This window comes from Panthera uncia, chromosome C2 (assembly GCF_023721935.1).
Source record: "Panthera uncia isolate 11264 chromosome C2, Puncia_PCG_1.0, whole genome shotgun sequence".
Classification (NCBI taxonomy): Eukaryota; Metazoa; Chordata; class Mammalia; order Carnivora; family Felidae; genus Panthera; species Panthera uncia.
The window spans coordinates 92,154,795-92,167,566 of NC_064810.1; the positions used below are offsets into that span (position 1 = coordinate 92,154,795).

A 12,772-nucleotide genomic window follows, 5' to 3' on the forward strand; every position below is an offset into this window, starting at 1 on the left:
ATGTAACTCATCCAGTCTCAGCTTTGCAATATCCACTAAGTGCTTTAAAGTGGCCATCCTTATTAACAGTTTGGTGTATGCTGGGCCGATTGCTTCCCTCCGTCTTGGCAGAATGCAATATTGTGTAATGAGGTTGGAGCTGGCCTATATTCAAAACTACATTCCAAAAGGCCTGTTGGTCAAGCCACAAGATAACTGGTTCTCTTTCTCTTAAGATTTTTATTCTAGGTGGACTAAAAACATAAAAATTGCCCTATTTGCACAGTTCCATGGGTAGATTGGGAATTTTCCATTTTATTCCCAACTTACTATTTTATGCTAAGATTTCTGAATTATACGCAGCTTCAGTTTTAGAGACATCAAGACACAAATTCCAGAATTCTGTGTTCTAAGTTGGGTGGCATCAGGCTGGATACTTCACTTTCCTGAGGCTCGGTTTCCTTACCTATCATTAGCAATAACACCAGTCTTGGAAGTTGGAAGAAGGCTTTATAGGTGATGTCAACAAGGCTCCTACTTCTTAACTATGTCACCTCAAGCAAATTATTTCCTCTTTCCAACCCGCGTTTCCCTACCTGCAAAAGGGCCACTCGTGGCTACCGGCTCCAGTAGGCGAGGGTATGTTAACACAGGCAAAGCTCCTGGAACGGGTGCCCGGGCACTTGGTGGCCTAAGAGCACCTGAGAATAACAGCAATAATGCTAGTGAACATTCCATAGGTTGATGAGGTTGAGTCACGAGACTCTGGGAGAAGAGAGAAGAAACGGGGAGGAGGACAGAGGCCCGGCCTCTGGAGCCCTTCGGCCCAGCCGTGGCGGCCAGCCTGAGCGGCAACGCACCCGGACCCGGCACCGCCTCGCCCCACCCCTGCCAAGCCAGGGCGAATCCGGGCGGCGAGTTCCGGGCGGCGGCGCAGCGCGGTGCCCCCTCAGGCCCTTCCTCCTCCCCTCCTCCCGCGCCTCCAGCTGTGCCAGCTGCGCCCGAGGCCCGAGAATCCGCCGTCACCGCGCAGGTGCCCGTGGCCGCCCTCGCCCTACAGGTAGGAGCCGCGCCGCGGCCGGGCGCGCCAGGCTCCCGTGGGCGTCTGGTTTCCGCTACTCTCGCGCTCCGTCCCTCCTCCCGTCGGCCCCGGGCAGCTGGCCGCTCCCCGCCCAACTTGGACGGGACCTTGGCAGAGGCGTCGGCGGCGGGCGCCAGAGCCCGGCGGCCCCGCGGGACCGGCCTCCCGGGAGGCCCCGGGGCCTCCTGTGCGCGCCTTCGGGCCCAGTTCTTGCAGAGTAGTTCTTACAAACTTCGGGCCGTGCTTTTGCCAGGGCGGGCGCTGCCTGGAGCGCAGAGCCGCGCGGGCGCCAGGGGAGGCTGGGGGCGTGCCCTCAGGGTGCGCCGCGGGCCTCGCTGGGGCAGTGGGGCTGGTGCCTCCGTGTCCTCTCGCGCCCGGGGTTCTCGTGCGCCGTGGGGTGGCGGGGATGGCGGCGCGAGGGGACCAGCATCCTGGACCAACCAGGAAGTGCTGCGCTCGGAGGCTTGGAGCCCAGCCTGCCAGATGTACGGTGCCGGGCGTGTGGCCACACAGCTGCTTGCTGTGCGCCCACGAGGTGATGACGCTGGGGTGGGGCAAGGGCAAGGGCCCAGGAGCCCGTTGTGTGGTAAAGGGCTTGTTTTTCTGTCTCCAGCTCAAGGTGTTTGGGACCCAGGTCTCTGATCCAGGAGCGGGGTGCTCCAAGTGTTGGGTAGGATTTCGTGATGCCCTTCAGAACTGCCCTTGTACAATCAGTCCACAGCCACCGCCACGCCTATATTTGCTTCTTCTCCGAGTCTCAGGTTATTGCCTTCCTTCCTTCCTCTGAAGTACTACATTCAAGCAGATGCTTAAGGACCACAGGACTTCAGTGTTAGATCATCCCTAGGTCTTTCTCCAGAATGGAGAGTTCCATTGACTTTGTCTACCAGGTCTGCCAATTTCAGTTTAGATAACCCCTGTGGGCCTTCTGAGGGCTTTTGGGAGACTAGGTACCTAGAGACCTCTGTGATTTAAAAGGGCTAATTTAGGGTGGTGTAATGAAAGCGTAAAGAATGAAAAGAATCTACAGCTTGAACTGTTAACAGACACCACATTTACACACGACGTTACATTTGAGTAAGTATTTCTTTCAGTATTAAATGTTTTGTTAACTTACATACAAGTGAACGTGTACCCAGGCTTTTAGCTTGAATTTGTATACAGACTTTAAATGTTGCTTTGGGGACCTTTCAACTAACTCCCAGTCTAACCTTTCAACTAACTCCCAGTGTTAACTCCCAGTCTGTCTTTCCAAGATCCAGTATAACTCACAATCAATATAAGAAGCATGAGTAGTTAAGGATTTGTGGAAGATGTGTCTTTACCTTGTTTGTCCCCAATGTCAGAGTACTTACGAATTACAGTGGTAAGGGCTGTAAAACTCTCATAAAGGTTTGTTGATCTGCTTAAAACTAGGTAGTGGGAGACCCTTCTCCTTGTCTGATTAATTAACAAGTATATGTTTCTTTCTTTCTTTCTTTTTTTTTTTTTTTTAATCTTTTAATGTTTATTTATTTTGAGAGAGAGACAGAGCACGAGTGAGGGAGGGGCAGAGAGAGAGGGAGACACAGAATCTGAAGCGGGCTCCAGGCTCTGAACGGTCAGTGCAGAGCTCGATGTGGGGCTGGAACTCATGAGCTGTGAGATCATGACCTGAGCCGAAGTCAGATGCTCAACCGATTGAGCCACCCAAGCCCCCCAACGAGTGTATGTTTCTTAGTTAAAACTAATTATGAAAACTCATTTACCTTTAACCCTTAAACAGAGTTTTTCTGAATTTTATTTTTATTGTGGTGAATACCTGACATAAAATTTGCCATCTTAGCCATTTGTAAGCATACAGTTAATAGCATTAAGTACTTTCTCGTTGTTGTCCTACGATCACCACCATCCCTCCACAGAACACCTTTTGTCTTTCCCATAGGGTTTTCAAAACATTTTGATGACAGTGATTGTGCTGCAGGCTTTAGTTTTCTCATGATTCGAGGTTTGAGTTCCTTCCCATGGCTTTATAGAAATGCACTTTTTTTTTTTTTTTTAGAATTTATTTTGTTAGCCTGTCATTTTTTTTTTAATATAATTTATTCTCAAGTTAGCTATACTTACAGTGTATACAATGCGCTCTTGGCTTTGGAAGTAGATTCCCATAATTCATCGCTTATATACAACACCCAGTGCTCATCCCAACAAGTGCCCTCCTCAATGACCGTCACCCATTTTCCCCTCTCCCCAACTCGCCCCTGCCCCCCTCCCCATCAAAATGCACTTTTAAAGAGGAAAGGTGAAAAGCCACAGCCAGTTTGTGTTTAGTAAATCTTATCTCCATCACGACAGATCTGACACATTACTGTTTAAGAATAAGCTGGTAAAAAAAAAAAATAAGAATAAGCTGGTGAGCTATTTAAATTTGCATATAAAGGTATTGTGAAGTCTAGCTATCCAGAGAGAGGAATCCGGGAGGTAGTTAGTTGTTATTTATAGTTTCCTCCCCTTCATATCTCACCTTAAATTGAAATACTTTTGGCTCCTTTAGCGGTGCAGTAGCCTGTATCAAAGGCATGCTTGAGCTCAGACGGTGGCACCTTTTTAGTGACTAGAAGCAGTTTTGACCAAGCTAACTGTTGGGTGTGGCGATTTCTTCTGCTCTCCAGGTGTCTACTAAACAATGATGCTCGAGGACTTAGCACATAAGACATGGCTCTTTAAACTCACAGTTGCTCTGAGTCATTGTATTCAGGAGACAGCTGTCACTGTGCCAGGCCTGGTTTTATGTTTACAATCCTTTCAATGTTAGCACCACACAATAAAATGTATTCTCCAGCTGGGGTGTGGATAAATGCTGTTGCAGAGTGAAAATGAGAAACTTGTAACCTAAATTTCCGGGAAGCCTGCGACTTTCCTGATTAGAAAAGGAATTGTACACATCATATCTTTTGCTGCAGTGGGAATGCATTCCAGTGTATTGGTTTCCCTAAATTCACAATGCAGTGTAAAATCTGGATCCCAGATGTTTTAGTGCTGGGTTATTAAACAACCGTATATGTTACGTAAGTGTTTCGTAGTGTCACAGGTTTTTTTTTTTCCTTTCTGTTGTGAAATTTTCTTAATTTTTGAACTTGTTAAACAAACATTGCAGGTTAATTTTTGAATTTATTAAACAAACATTGCAGGGACAGAATAAAATGATTTATTTAATCAGTAGTTATGTAGCGCCTACTATGTGCCTGGCACTATTCTCTGCATTTTACAAACATGAACACCTTTAATCCTCAAGATAACCATGTGAAATAGGTACCAATACCATCTCCCTTTTATAGATGAGGTAATTTGAAGCACAGAGAGATCATATAGCTAGCATATGGCAGAGCTGGGGTTCCATCTCTGGCAGCCTGAACCCAGAATTTGGGGCACTGCTGTCTCATCAGTAAAATATAACCTGAGATTCCACCCTCCTAACCAATAAACTTTTTTCAAGTTGTCATATTCCTATCTTGTATTTGTCCTTAGGGAGAAATAATTTGACATAACTGCAATCAGAGTGTAACTCAGAAAGTCGGTTCAACTCCCTTATTTTTCAGAAGAGGAAGTTAAGGTGGAGTTTGGTTAAGTTCAGGGCTGGGAGCCTTGGGGCAGAGTCCTGGAAACCTATTGGGCTAAGCCTTACTTCCTGATTGTGAGGAGGTTGGGATAAGGATCCTGGGAAAGTCTGGAGAGGCCAGGGTTTGTTTTGGGGAGGGCTGTATTTGCCAACCATGGGGGAAATGACCATTTTGGAGCTAACCTGCTCACTTAACTCCTAGGTTATGTCAGGGGTGCACAGAGCAGAAGCTTGTGGTCAACTGTGGGCCATGGGAAGTCTTGCTGCTTAGGGTTCCAGATCCCAGATTCCTTCTCCAATTGCTGGTGGTGCTTGTGGCCCTGGGCTCCCCTCTGCATGAAGGGAGTAGTTTATTCTGTACTCAATCATGTTTTGAACTTTTTGGATCTCGAGTTGGGAACCTTTGGAAAGCCTCTGACGCACAAAAGAGAATCAGCCAAGAGCAATATGGAAATAAAAATAACTTCATTTAGTCTGTTCTTTTGTTAAGACACACACACACACACACACACACACACACACACACACACATCATCTAAGGGCATAAACTGACAAACTTTGTACTAAGAACAGGAAAATCAAAGTTCAGTATTCAACAGGGATTTTTTTTCAAAGTGAGCTTTTATAGATAGTACATCTGGATGAAGGAGAATAAGGAATAAACATGGGAAAAGAAAAGTGGTGGGCAGGGAGGGAGAAACAAATGTAGAGAGGAGGAAGCGAAAGAGGGGGCACAGAAGGACAGTGCTAAAACCTTGTCAGTTCCTACACAAGGCTGCGTTTTGGTGTGTTACCTCTTCATGCCCTTGGAGATGCCAGACGGAGTTGAAATTTATCTTTCCTTTGGTTTATCATGAAGTGACTTCAATGTTGCTTAAAACCATTGCTGATCAATAGAGGATGGGGAGGAGATACCCGGGGATACTTTAGCACTTGCTTGGGATCTTCATACCGATCCAGTCTGTTTTTCTCTATAGCACTTTGGTATGCGTGGACTTTATATAGAGCATGATCACTAGGAATAACTAGGTTTGCAATCTTTTTCTTTATTTCCTGTGTTTCCCATGAGAAGGTAAGATCCTTGGGGCCCTAGGCTATATATTTTTTTCATTTTTGTCTCTCCAGTGTCCATTATGGTGAACAATAGTTGTGAACCGAATGAAAAGGTACATTTAATAGATGAATGAAGAAGGTATGATTCATTTCATTCAAAATGTATAGATATTTCCAGAAAAGAAGGTTTTTATGGCTAATGTTTTACTTCGTTATTTGTTCTCCTGTGCCGTTGAACCACTCTTACAAATACGTTTGTAGATGTGGAGTGAGCCGTCTGTGGAATTTAGCAACTGTGCTCAATTTTTTGGCCTTTAAAGTTTTTTTTTTTCAGTGTTCTGTACCCAAGTTTTGATGAAAGAGTCCTTTGAAATGAGATTGAAGAGGTAGCAATGGATTGGGATGGAGGTTCCATGGCTTGGAGCAGGAAAACACTTCCAGATGTATGAGGGAGAGGGGATGTGACAATGCAGAACCCAAAGTGGGAAATTTGATAAATGGGGCTAAGAGTAGGAAAAACAACAAATTGAAGGTGAAATTTGACATTGTTTTAAAAATCTCACCATTGTTCCCACTTTGGAGTAAAAACCTGTAAGCTAAGCTAAGGGTAGAGGATTTGGAGATGAAGTATATTTGGGATGCTAACGTGATTGTGATGCCAAAAAGAACAACAACAATAAAGGCAGAGAGGGGGGGGGGTGGAATCCAGCCAGAATCCTATATCCTAAGGAAAAACCCACCTGTTGGGATACTTAAATATTTCAAAGCTAGGAACATGGAGCAAAGACTAACCCCAACTCTTACCTCCCCTCAATCCCAACACCGAGTTGCTACTCTTGTGACTGGAAATGCAGGGTGATGGGGCAGTGACTAAGCAAAGTAGGTCTGTGAGGCTTCTGAGGCACAGTTGGGCTCCACAAAGTCCTCACTGGGAAAGATAATGACTAGGGGCCTCAGCCTAGTGCCAGAGAGCTGGGATTCACAGCTGAGGACTCCAGCACCCTGTGGCCTAAGACAAGTAACATAAAAATCTTCTATGCCTTAATTTCTCCACTTGTAGAACAGGGATAAAAATAGTACCTATCTCATAGGATTATTGTGAAGACAGCAAAACAATGCCTATAAAATGTTTAGCGTAGAGCCTGGAACATAGAAATGGCACAGTAAATGTTAGGCTCCCTTCTTTCACACATTGCCCCCCCCCCCCTCCCAAATTGTTTAAGAGTGACATCCATAAATAACCGTGCAAACGGGAATTGTTGCTAGGACAGACATGGAGATGTAGCCCTATGGGAATATGACTGAGGGACTGAGGGAGAAATTAATTTTTCCCGGGAGGAAATCTTGAATGAGAGTGGGATTCCATGAGACCCAGTGATGAGAAAGCAGTGGACAGATTTCTGGCTACAAAGCTGATTACAACTAGAGAGAATGAACTGTATGCCGTTGATAATTATTCTTTTGGGTGTATGTTTAAAAATTTTTTTTTAATGTTTGCTTATGAGAGAGAGAGAGAATGAACAGGGGAGGGGCAAAGAGAGGGAGACACAGAATCTGAAGCAGGCTCCAGGCCCTGGGATGTCAGCACAGAGCCCGACATGGGGCTTGAACTCATGAGCCATGAGATCATAACCTGAGCTGAAGTCAGATGTTCAACCAATTGAGCCACCCAGGTGCCCCTATTGGGGTGTATGTTTTGATGTTAGCTAGAAAATGTGATTTTTCTTTTTTTTTCTTTTTATAAAAATTTTTTAAAAATGTTTCATTTATTTGAGAGAGAGAGAGAGAGAGAGAGAGAGAGAGAGAGGATGAGCAGGGGAGGAGCAGAGAGAGAGGGAGACACAGAATCTGAAACAGTTGCCAGGCTCCAAGCTGTCCGCACAGAGCCTGATGCAGCACTCGAACACTGGAATGGCGAGATCATGACCTAGGCCGAAGTCGCTCACTTAACCAACTGAACCACCCAGGCACCCTGAAAATTTGATTTTTATTAATCCATTAGTGTAGCATGGCATGTAATAGAGGAACCCTGATTCATTTAGTAGAAGCATAGCATTTCATAGAAGCGTGATTCATTGCTCTTTACCAATGAGTATATGTATAGAGGTGTGATTTTTATTTTTATTTTTTTAAGTTTATTTATTTATTTTGAGAGAGAGAGGGAGAGAGAGCTGGCACAGGAGTAGGGAGGGGCAGAGAGAGAGAGGGAGAGAGAGAGAGAGAGAGAGAGAGAATCCCAAGCAGGCTCCATGTTCAGCACAGAGCCTGACATGGGGCCCAATCCCACAAACTGAGTCATGAGATCATGACCTGACTCATTTAACTGACTGAGCCACCCAGGCACCCCTAGGGGTGTGTTTTTAAAATATATTTACAATTAAGAAGAACAATATACTTTCAAGATAAGAGTGAACTAGCTCATGCTATGTTGGCAAAACACCCTTCTTATCACATTCTCTTTTTTTTCCCCATCACATTCTTTAGCTTCCCATTGTATGTGAGGAGGGCATCGCTGGCAGTGTAATGTTTATAGGGGTGTGGGTAATGCGTATCCACACAAATCATGAATGGAAGCAGAGACTGTCAATAATTTTGACCAGAAATTTTCACACTTAAAAAAAAAAATGATGGGTACCGTTCCCCACTCCCCAAGAACCACTTTTCTGAATGAGCTCTTCTGTGAAATCCCAGTATGTAAAATACCCAAAAGGAGAGCTGTTCTTATTGACAGTTCCTATGTGGGAACAGTGAGCTGGCTGCTTCTTCCAGCCTTCCCTCCCTGACTGCCACCTGGCACCAGCTGGCCCTCAGTCTGGAACCCCAGGGCTCCTAGGAGTAGATGTGAAGGCACTGCCATATCTTTATGGTAGGGAAGAGAAGACTAAGACACAAAAAGAGGAATGGAAAGGAAAGGCACTGGACTGCTCTTTCAAAGCTTTTGCCAGAGGTGTGCTAGAACTGGCTCATATGGAGACGTGATTTTTAAATGTCCCAGGATTTTGTGAGCCCGTTGTTAAAGGTGCCATCATGATGATGATGATGATGATGATGATGATGATTTTAGAGAGAGAGCACAAGTGTGGGAAAGGGGCAGAGGGAGAGAGAGAGAGAGAGAGAGAGAGAGAGAGAGAGAGAATCTTAAGTAGGCTCCTCACTCAGCACAGAGCCCAAAGCAGAGTTTGATCTCATGACCCTGGGGTCATGACCTGAGCTGAAATCAAGAGTTAGACGCTCAACTGATTGAGCCACCCAGGCACCCCTAAAGATGCTATTATTAAAAATAAAATTATCTAAGATTTAGGTTTTATTGCATTAAATAAGTTATACTGAAAGCAAAGGCAATAAACACCACAAGTCCTCACTTACTGATTATATTCTACTAAATCTAACTGTTATTTATGTCCTTGAAGTTGTTTACATCTGTTGGTTCCGTATGGCAAAAATGCTGTAACTATTGCCCATCTTTTCTCAAAATGCGTGTTCAGTGACATCATGTTAGGAGCTTGAAACTGGCCATGGTTTGAATATTTACACCATGGAAATAGGCTGCAGTACAGTTAGGGCTTCTCCCCTGCCCTCAGCACACCACTGGCTTTACCCCTGTGGAATATTAAAGTTTCTTTACTCCCTCCTTCTTTCTTACTGTGACCAAAGAGACTTGCTCAGTTTTTTTCTGCTGTGATGGTTCTCAATTGGACATGTGGTTGGAGGGAAAGAAATACACCGACTTATACAATGTGCTTATCTGTCTTTTTTCTATTAGGTGGTACGATTGTGATTGGTTCCAAACATTTTAGATCACAACTGCATTCAGTGTAATCCTTGACTCTATTCTTTTGCATAGGTAGGATTTTTCTGACTCTACCCTATTCATACCCTAGTCTTCCCTCCCCCCCACCCCCCCCCCCCCCAATGCCCTCTCCTTACCCTCCATCACAGTCATTCTAAGGTCTGCCTAAACAAAATCACCTGGGAACTATTTAAACTCAGATTCCCAGGTTCTATCACATACCTACTAAATTGGGATGCTTGGGGAAGGGGGCTACTTGGTGAGTTCCCATTCCATGCACCTGCTTGGCCCTGTGGGCCCTTGCTGCCCAGCTCTGGTGTCTCCTGTACTCTGTTTAGTGTCAGGTCAGTTGGGCCACTGGGCCCTGGTCACATGGGAGCTTTGATTTTTATGTTTGGCCTCAAATTCTCATTCTGTGAAACTGCATTCAAAGGGTGACTCTTTGCCCCATAAATCTATTTGTCAGAATTCAGTTCTGTTAAGTCCTGGATTCCTGGCTAGGGGGAAAGCTCTGTGTAGCACAGGAAGGCTAACAGGGGAGTCGCGGGTGCTGGGTCTATCTCTGTTAGCCTTCGTGTTTGCCTTTCTGAACTGCAGTTGCCCATCCCTTGGGGTTGTCAGGAGGGTTCTGTTTCTGGAACACACCACATTGGGTTCCACCTGGAGGCCTTTGCATGACGCCATTCCCTCTGCCTTGGAACGCCCTTCTCCTAAGTCCTTGCATGGCTTGTATCTTTTTAACATTTAGGTCCAAGACAAGATGTTCAAATGTTACCTCCCTACAAAAGCTTTCCCTGACCATGAAATCTGCCTCCTCACTCAGTCAGCATTGCTTTGCCCACAGACTCATCCCTCTTAGCCTTTATTATGGGTTATTTTCATCCCAGTACTTAGCCCTATCTGAATTCTTCCTTGTGTCTTGTTTTCTTGAATTTGGAGTTTTCTACAAAAGAATGTAAACTCTGTGACATCAGGGTCTTGCCTGGCACATAGTAGGTGCTCACTAATTACTTGTTGGCTGGATGCCTCTCCAAACTGCTATGTGAGTATATAATGGTAGCGTGAACCCTGGCTTCTCAGATGGCTCGACTGCTTTCCTAATTGTTCTTTTCTGAACTTGCAGATGTTATCATGTCTGTGGCAATGATTCTTTGTGGGGATATGACTGCCATTTGGAACAAGGGTCACTCTTGACCAATGGGAAATAAAATCTGTAGCTTTCTTTTTTTTTTTTTTTTTAATTTTTTTTTTCAACGTTTTTTATTTATTTTTGAGACAGAGAGAGACAAAGCATGAACGGGGGAGGGGCAGAGAGAGAGGGAGACACAGAATCGGAAACAGGCTCCAGGCTCCGAGCCATCAGCCCAGAACCTGACGCGGGGCTCGAACTCACGGACCGTGAGATCGTGACCTGGCTGAAGTCGGACGCTTAACCGACTGCGCCACCCAGGCGCCCCAAAAATCTGTAGCTTTCTACATGAAGGTCACCTTTCGTTTTCGGAGAGTTTATAAAGATTTGATTCAGCTGCACCCATTTGCCCTGTGCGTGAATGATCTATGACAGAATGGAGCAACAAAAACATAAAAGTGATGTAAAGTAAGCCTGATTAATTTTGGGAAACTCCTGTTTCCCCTAAAGTCTTTTTGAGTTCTACCAGGAGCCATTTGGGCGGGGTGATGAGAATTAGGGGGTGTGCATCCCTCTGTAAGACACCAAGAGACCAGAAATGCATGTGGGAGAGGTTTGTCCCATCCCATCTCACCAGGCTTGACTAATGGTGAGGTAATTTTTGCAGATCTGTTGCCAAGAAGGCTAACAGAGTTGACAGTGAAAGCCATCACCCTGTGTTTGCAATGGCTCTTGGTCATGCTGGCATTGGAGAATTTATTAAGCAAAGTCCTTTGAGTGCTCAGCATGTGCTTGTGGGGGTAAGATGTGGTTCGGCCTGCCTGGAGCTTGTGGTCCAAGTCATTCAGTCTGCTGGAGTCAGGACTGTCCCACCATCTGGAATGGGCTGGCACTTGGTAATGATAACATGTTCCAGTTTTTCCACATAGTGGTTTTCAAACCGCTCTGTGTTTCAGGGGCAGGCTAGGATTGGAACTGGGGTGGGTTTGGAATGCAGAGAGCAGAGTTCTGGAATTTCTCTAAACCCCACTTTCTATAAAAGCATCTCATTAAAAACTAATTTTGTATATTTTCCATTCAAAAAATAAGCTTTTTGTTCCAGATTTACAGAAAAGTTGCAAAGTTCCTCTGTTATTAACATCTTACATTGGAACGGTACATTTGTTAAAATTAACGAACTAATATTACTGCATTATTATTAACTTAAAGTCCATACCTTACTCAGATTTCCTTAGTTTTCCCCTAACATCCTTTCTTTTCCGCCTTCTCTTGGCGATGATTGTTTCTCAGACTTTTCTGTGTTTTTGATGTCTTTGGCTGTTTGAAGGGGTACTGGTGTTTTGTAGAACATCCCTCAGTCGTAACTTTTATGATGTTTTTCTCCTGATTAGACTGGCATCATGGCTTTTGAGAGGAAAACCACAGAGGTAAAATACCACTCTCGTCGCATTGTATCAAGGACAAGAACACATTGTCACTTAGATTTTTCTTTATTTTTTGCAGGAGTAAAGTTAAAATGTAGGTATTTCAGGTGTTTTTTGGAGTGGTGGAGGTCAAAAGGCACCTTTTTCCCCTATTGTGTACTGACTTTGCACTCAGTACTTTAAATTATTGCTGAGATCAGCTATAGGGAAAGTTGTAGTCATTTGTTTTTTAAAAATTCTTTAGGATGTGGAATAACGTACAGGGGTTTAAGAATAATGTTTGGCTTTCCCATCTCTTTTTCTTTAAATTCTCCTTAAATAGAAACTTTGAAAATGCTACTCAGCATCTTCTTACCCTTCTTACTGCTGGAAGAATGGTAGACTTGTTACAGGAAGCCTCACGCCAATCTTGCATGTTTTCTGTTTTCTAAAACAAATTTCCTATGTATAGCATTTTTCTCTGCTGAAGAATAAAATTAAATAAATTGTATATAAACCTATATATCACCTTTTTTTAAAAGCATCTAAAAGCCTATCATATCCTAACATGCTTACAGACCTGGCTTAAAATAAAGGAAAAGCATCCTAAAAATATTTCATTCCCTTGACTTCTTTTACTGTTACAGATTTTCTTTTGTATTTCATTAGTCAATTTTGTTCTAAAATTCGGGGCTTTAACGTATTCTTGTTTCTGTGCCAGTTCACACATACAGAAATA

At 44.2% G+C, this 12,772-nt stretch overlaps 1 protein-coding gene across 3 annotated transcripts in view; it reads left to right on the forward strand.

The window, feature by feature from the left end:
- The first annotated feature begins 958 nt into the window (after positions 1-958).
- Positions 959-12,772, forward strand: part of PLD1 (phospholipase D1) — a 213,622-nt gene continuing 201,808 nt past the window's right edge. For 2 of the 3 annotated variants that reach the window (XM_049628566.1, XM_049628567.1), the window contains exon 1: positions 1,282-1,595. The gene's annotated coding sequence lies outside the window, so the exon portion shown is untranslated. Of the gene's footprint in view, positions 1,040-1,281; positions 1,596-12,772 lie in introns of those variants that run through there. The other variant, XM_049628563.1, reaches the window with a different exon arrangement.